This window comes from Alosa alosa, chromosome 21 (assembly GCF_017589495.1).
Source record: "Alosa alosa isolate M-15738 ecotype Scorff River chromosome 21, AALO_Geno_1.1, whole genome shotgun sequence".
Lineage (NCBI taxonomy): Eukaryota > Metazoa > Chordata > Actinopteri > Clupeiformes > Clupeidae > Alosa > Alosa alosa.
Window position 1 is genome coordinate 16,124,746 of NC_063209.1, and position 7,799 is coordinate 16,132,544.

General features: G+C 47.3%; 1 pseudogene; it reads left to right on the top strand.

Annotated features, from left to right (window-relative positions):
- Window positions 1-509, top strand: part of LOC125286866 — an 8,650-nt pseudogene extending 8,141 nt beyond the window's left edge.
- Window positions 510-7,799: the final 7,290 nt, after the last annotated feature.

Genomic DNA, 7,799 nt, shown 5'->3' on the forward strand with positions numbered 1-7,799 from the left:
CTTCCGCACGCTTAGCTTCCCTAAGCTCACAGTCATCACTGACTACCTGCTTCTGTTCCGCGTGGCCGGCTTGGACAGCCTCAGCACGCTCTTTCCCAACCTGACCGTCATCCGCGGGCACAACCTCTTCTACAACTACGCGCTGGTCATCTTCGAGATGACCAGCCTCAAGGACATCGGCCTGTACAACCTGCGGAACATCACGCGCGGCGCCATCCGGATCGAGAAGAACGCCTGAGCTGTGCTACCTGGACTCGGTGGACTGGTCGCTCATCATGGATACGGGCAACAACTTCATCGCCGGCAACAAGCAGGCCAAGGAGTGCGGCAACGTCTGCCCGGGTGTCGTCGAGGACCAGCAGCAGTGCGTCAAGACCGGCCGATGCTGGACCTCCAGCCACTGCCAGAAGGGTAAGCAGCCCTCAAGGCTCTCTCCTCTGGGCCTGGCGCGCAGGAAACCCTGCTTTTTCAGGGGCAAATCCAGGCTCCTGCCAGAGAGGTTTATCTAGGGATGCAGCGCAGAGGCGGTAGGCCTTGCTGGGTGTTTGTGAGGATAAGGAAAGTAGCCTTTTTGGAGGGGTGTGGAGGTGGAGAGTCTGGGATCTCCAAGGCTCTTTTGAAACTGCTTGTATCCGGTATCAGTTTGCGAGCCTGTTCCAAGGCAAAGGGCAGACGTTGTGCCAGAGAGAGGAGAGAGAGAGAGAGAAAGAGAGTGTGTGTGTGTGTGTGTCTGTGTGTGTGTGTGTCTGTGTCTGGCTGGCTTGTTGTTTCTGGTGTGAAGGTCTTGATGCACGTTAGCTGGCAGAGGTACTTCTGCTGAGTCTGTCTAGTCACCCGCTGGCCCTGCTGAGCTGTGTGTGTGTGTGGGTGTGCGCGTGTTTGTGTGTGTGTGTGGTGTTTATCTGTGTGTTGGAGTCTAGTGTCTAGGTATCTTGTTGTGTCTACTAGTACAGACTTAACCTATGACTCAAGTGATTGCTGCTTACTGAACCCAATGTGTCCCCTGTGCAGTACAGATCTGTACCAGCTGTGCCATTTCCCAGCCCTCACCAACAGTAGCAGACACTGTTCACGGTTTCATTAGAATTGCATTGTCTCGCTGCGTTTAGAAACATTCCTGACAAAACCTAAATTTCTCAGCTGCTGATGTTTTGGTAGCTGACTTGTGGAGAGTTAAATGGGCAGCAGCCTTTGGCTTTTATACCTGCGTCATATAGTTAGCTGGCCTTTATGTTAGTTGTTTTATTGATTAGTCTTGCCTGTGCTCTGCTAGCTGGCTGTGGTGTTAGCAGGACCTTAGTCTGGCATATGGTGTTTTATTGACTGGAGTCTATGACCTCATCTGTGAGGTGCTGCTAGCTGACTGGGCTGGACCCCCGAAGGTTGGCTTGTGGTGTGTTTTGGACAGGAGCCTCAGCCTTTATTCTTACCTGACTGGTGTAGTTAGGCTGCTGTGGGCTTATCCTTAACCGTGTGCTTTATTTGTGTTGGCTTATGGCAAGTGAGTTAAACCCTCGCCGGTGTTGCCGTGCTAGCTGGCTCTGGAGATAGCCACAGTTTAGTCCAGTGTATAATTTGCACTTCTGCAACTATATGGCAATCTGGGTATCCTGTAACGTTACCTGTGTTGTGTAGCTAGCTGAATGTATAGCTTTGGAACTGGGGAGCGTCTAGCGTTACCTGTGTTGTGTAACTAGCTGAATGTATAGCTTTGGAACTGGGGAGCGTCTAGCGTTACCTGTGTTGTGTAGCTAGCTGAGGGTATAGCTTTGGGACTGGGAGTGTGGCTAGCGTTACCTGTGTTGTGTAACTAGCTGAATGTATAGCTTTGGGACTGGGAGTGGCTAGCGTTACCTGTGTTGTGTAGCTAGCTGTGGGACTGAGAGAAGAGGAGCCTGGGGGTTGTAGGACTAGCTTGTGTTGGATGCGAGGAAGGGGAATTCCTATTGGAGAAGAATGTAAACGACTCAGAAGAAATGTATGCCCCTCTTTCTCACTCACTCACTCACTCTCTCATACACACACACACACACACACACACAAGCACACACAGACTCGCATGCTCACTATCTTTGACCATTTCTCGCTCACACACACATTCACAGTCACTCACACATACAGATCTACAATCTCTCTCTCTCTCTTGCTCCCTTTCTCAATTCAATTCAATTCAAAGGAGCTTTATTAGCATGACCGTTTGAATACAGTGTTGCCAAAGCCAGTGTTACAGATAAAACAGTCTCTCTCTCTCACACACACACACACACACATACACACACGTACACGTACGCAGTCATCTGGTTGAGCAGTGCTTGGCTGGCCTGTGTGTGTGTGTGTGTGTGTGTGTGTGTGTAAGAGGGAGAGAGAGAGTAGAGCAGTGGAGTGGAATAGTATTCTCATGCCTCTGCAGGCTGTTTACTGCCCTGGGCTTGGAGTTGTTTGTGTGCGGTTGCCAGATGCGAGCCTGGAGTTGTTTGTGTGCGGTTGCCAGATGTTTGTGATTTCACATTCTGACTTCTCCCCCTGATTCTCCTGCGTAGAGGGTGACACTAAATACCGCCTTCCAGAAAAGGCTAACAGCAGCAGAAGAGGGGGGGACTACAGGAACGTGTGTGTGTGTGCATGCATCCCTATGCTGATGAGTAATTGTGTGTCTTTACCACATCAGGAGTGGAAAGATGAAGAGACTCAAGTGTGTGTGTGTGTGTGTGTATGCGCGGGCACTATGTAACCGATTTGCCACACGTGTGTGTGTGTGTGTGTGTGTGTGTGTGTGTGTGTGCGTTGCATGCGTGGGCGGTGTAGGCTCCGACGTTAAGGCCTTCACAGCTCCTCCCTCTGCATAATTACCTTGTTTTTCTTTAACACAGATGTTACAGAACAGCAGAGCTTTTCAGCTGACCCTCTCCACTCTCTCTCTCTCTCTCTCTCTCTCTCTCTCTCTCTCTCTCTTATTTTTCTTTTTTCTTTTTCTGTTGCTGTGGGTATATCACTCATTCTTTATTTGTCATAACCTAACCGTCAGTAACACCACCAGACCTCTTTCTTCACGTCTCCACTAGGTATCCCATAGTGGACCTCTTTCTAAATGACATGCTTAACTACAGTAGAAGCATGATTTGGCTTTCATCTGTGTGTGTGTGTGTGTGTGTGGTGGTGCCATTTCAAAAGGACAGTGGGGATATTTCAGTTGGCATGTTGAAGAGGGACACTGGGTAATGTAGTTTTTTTGAAAGTTGTGAAAATTTAAGTTTTTTTTTTTCCCCTTAAAAAGAGTAGGACTGTATGCATGTGTGTGTGTCCAGGAGTGGTGTATGTGTGCGTCTGAATAGTGTTTTTTTGATCTCCCCATAAGTGGCTATGGGAAGGTGTGTGTGGAATGGAAGAAGCATAGGGCTGTACAGTGCTACATATATGTAGCATGTGCTACAAAATAAACCAGTCTGTGTTATGGATTATTTACCAGCTTAGCACCGGTGACGCCTTATTTAAAATGTTTTCTAGAGTGTAGCCTATAGATGAGGTGTTGGTGACTGCGTGCCGATGGTAGAGATTTAGTCGATTGTGTTACAAAACTATCAACCTCTGGAGCTCCAGGACTATGAGCAAAAAAAAGTTAACGTACAGGAAAGGTCATGTTCAGTAGCCAAACTAATCATTAGGTTGTCTGCAGCCAGCGGTGCTGACACAGCTGCAGGTGCCTCCTCTCTACACACACACACACACACACACACACACACACACACACTCACTCCATTGCTCCCTCCTTCCTCTTTTCTCTTCACTTGCAGCCAATCAGTGTGACGTCATATCCGGCAGTGACTTGACCGCAAACAGCTGTCAACAACACAATGTTATGTTTCTGACAACTACTTGCACAACAACTTGAACAGCATTCTCAATTATTTAGCTCCAAACAGTTACAAGGAAATGTCAAACAGATTTTTTTTAACAGCTGTTGTTTTCACCAAGTTGCCTCGCAACGCAGTCATGCTGCATCATTTGTGTTTTTTCACCGATCAAGAAATGACAGTCTCCCTCCTCAGCCGTTTTTTCAATTCCTTCCTCTCCTCTTCCTCTCCTTCTTCTACTTCTTCTCCTAGTCTCTCTCCTTCCTCTCCTAGTCTCTCGTTCTTCTCCTAGTCTCTCTCCTTCATCTCCTTCATCTACTTCCTCTCCTAGTCTCTCTCCTTCCTCTCCTAGTCTCTTGTTCTTCTCCTAGTCTCTCTCGTTCTTCTCCTAGTCTCTCTCCTTCTCTCCTAGTCTCTCGTTCTTCTCCTAGTCTCTCTCCTTCCTCTCCTAGTCTCTCGTTCTTCTCCTAGTCTCTCTCCTTCCTCTCCTTCATCTACTTCCTCTCCTAGTCTCTCTCCTTTCTCTCCTAGTCTCTCGTTCTTCTCCTAGTCTCTCCTTCCTCTCCTAGTCTCTCGTTCTTCTCCTAGTCTCTCTCCTTCCTCTCCTAAGGAGGTGGTACGCTCCTCCGTGCCCATTTGCATGCGTTGAAGACATACGTCATTGACTTGTGGTCAGAGTTATTGGGAGGCACATGATACCCCCCAGCATGCCGCGTTGATGACTCAATTCCCATCATGCACTCTGTGCGTGGAACAAAGACGCAGAATTGTACCAGGCTTCTTAGTCTCTCTCCTTCCTGTCTCTACCTGCTCTGTTTCTCCCTCTGTCCTTTGTCTCCTGTCTCTCTTTCTCCTTTGCTTTCTCTTTCCTTCTCTCCTGTCTCTCTTTCTCCTTTGCTTTCTCTAATCCCTTTCTCCTCCCCTTCATCTCCGGTCTCCTCCTTTCCCGCATCCTTGGTCTCTGCTCCTCCTTGCTGTTCTCCTGCCCGAGGTGTGTGTGTGTGTGTGTGTGTGTGTGTGTGTGTGTGTGTGTGTGTGTGTGTGTGTGTGTGTGTGTGTGTGTGTGTGTGTGTGTGTGTGGTGTGCGTGTGTGTGTGGAAGTAAGAGGTTTATTTACTCCTGCCCATATCAGAAGTCTTTAATCAGAAACGGATGAGACGTTTACAGTAGTCCTTTACTGAGGCTCACGTGTGTGTGTGTGTGTGCACGCATGTGTGTGTGTGCAGGACCTAACACCAGAAGCATATCTGTTTACAGGAGTGGCTCCACCACAGTCTACAGTAAACATAATGCCCTTTCGCACTGTAGGGACTTTTTGCAGTTCCTAGAACCTGTGCATTTGGACAGCATTTAACCAGGGATTATTGAGTTCCTCTGGCCACAGTGTCTATAACCATTTTAGTTCCTCCCTTTTTACAAAAAAAATCTCTGTTAAAATGATTCAGCTTAGGTTTCAATTTGCCTAACGTAAAAACTGCATGAGAAGGCTGCAGAAGGCTGTACTGCTTCCTGATACTATAGGCTTCTAGTTTGTCACTAAACTTCAGTAGCTAGTAACTAAATAGCAATGCTGTCTGTTTAATTACTTTAGAATTGGGCTGAACAGTGGCCTGTGTGTAATAATTGGGCTGCTAACGTGTGTCAAGTCATCTCAGAGTTGCTACTGTGTGCAAGTGCAAACAGAAAAATAGCCTTAGGAACAGTGTAGATGGTGTAGCCTCTCCAGAAACTAGTATCTGTGTTCTTAGAACTTTCCGAATCCACCTATAAACAGCGTGCTTGTCACTGATGGGAGGTTTGCTAGCATACTAACTCATGCTAACCCATGCTAACTCATGCCCCTTTTTGGTATTTCTCCTCGCATTGCCTGTGCCTGTACTCCTCTCCACACTTTCAGAGTCCCATCTCTTTCTCTTCCCCCCTCTTTCTCCTCCTCTCCATATCTCTCTTTCTCTCTCTGTCTCTCTCCCTCTCTTTCGGTAAAAGTGATACACTGCCTCTTCTCTCTATTGTTGTCCTCCATGTTATCTTTTCTGTGCCTCGTTCGTCCTCTCATTGGCAGTGTGGCTCCAGTGTAGGACCAAATATGCAGACACTCTCAGGCAGGCAGACGGGCACACACACACACACACACACACACACACACAGGCGGGTTCCCCTGGCAGACAGTGGAGGGATGCCCTCGTCAGGAGCAGTGGGATGCTGATGGCTGCTTTGATGCTGACTGGCGGCTCTGCAGCTCGGTTGCCATGGCAGCTGTCAGCCTGGTGGTGATGACTGGTCGAATCAGCAGACAGGTGGCACCAGGGTGGTGGTCACCTTAAAGCAACGCAGTGTCGTTTTTTAACACTTTCATCAAGTACACTCTTAAAACAAATGTGTTTTGTTTGTTTTCAACACATCTCTGCGTCCAAATAGGGACAACACAGTTTGTGTTGATTCCTTTTTTAATTGCTACACAATATGTGTTGAAAATAACACAACTTGCATTGAAAACACACCTTGCATCATTTTTAACACATGTCTGTGTCCAGATAGGGACAACACATTTGTTTTAAGAGTGTATGTTTGTGTAGGCAGGTTGTTTGTAACACTTTCAGCAGGTACTTCTGGCAGGCACTGTACGTGGATAGTCAGCCAGGACCAGGGTTGTTAGAGCTGGTTTGTTTGTTTGAAATCCAAGCCTTTGAAATGATTGTGACAATTACTGAGCATCACTAAGCAAACCCAACACCCAAATCTTACAGCTGGGTGACACGGGGATCCGCAACGGACAACTAAAAAAAATAGTTAGAAGATTGGTCTACGTTTTTATGAATGCGCTCAGCCCCTCGTCACGTCCGGTGTCGCTGGTTCCGTTGACTGTAGTGGAACCTAATTGTGGCAACAGACTCTCCGCCAACGGAACGCTGCAGTTGAGCGTGCAGTGTAGCCTCACTGTCGCTAACGGAATGTCAGTAGAGGAAGTGTGTATATAGTCTGAGCTAATTTGTAGGTAGAGGACAGAAGACCATCTAAAGTGAGGTGTGAACATATGCAGGTTTAAGGTGTGGTGCCTGGAACAACATCCTCAAGCTGTTGTTCCTACCAAGCCTATTCATTAAGTAGTGTGTGTGTGTGTGTGTGTGTGTGTGTGTGTGTGTGAAAGGGTATGATCCTCGGGCTATATGGCATTATTGTTTGTATGTTTGTTCCTTGAGACTGACTTTCGTCTTCCTGTCTCAGCTTGCATGGAGAGCACAGTGTGCAATTGAAAAGAGGATGGAGGTGTGTGAGGGAAGTGTTTGTGTGTGTCTGTCTGTCTCTGTGTGTTTGTGTGTGTCTGTGTGTGTGTTTGTGTCTGTGTTTGTGTCTGTGTCTGTGTGTGTATGGACTGAGGTGTTGTCAGATGCACGCAGCCAGATGAAGATGAAGTATCAGCCAGCCCAGATATGCTTTTGTTTAGCTGTGTGTTTTCTATGGGATGGGACACACTTGAAGCCTTCCTGTCAGCACATGTAACTGTGTGTGTGTGTGTGTGTGTGTGTGAGCGAGAGAATAGCCTACCGTTACATGCTGTTCTTTGCTGGCTTTGACAGTAGGGCTGGGACGGTATGGATGTTTTCTTAACGCGGTTGGAAAGCAAGAAATTACCGCGGTTTCATGGTATACCGCTTTAAAAAATCTGATTGCGAGTTATGGATTATGAATTTTGCATCGCCGTCACAGCCAATTAAACTTTAGACAGCCGCAGCAACTTCAAAGATCACTGGACCAAATGCTTCAGACATGAAAGAAATAAGCAGTTTATCAACAAGGCTATCATGATTTTAGAACTGTTACATTCGTGACACTTATGCTAATGTTACAAGGGCTACCGCACATTTTAATGGCTGCGTCAGGTTGTAACAAAGGTAGGTCCTAGGCTAGCCTAGGCCTACATGTCACTGTTAAATTAAATTCTTAACA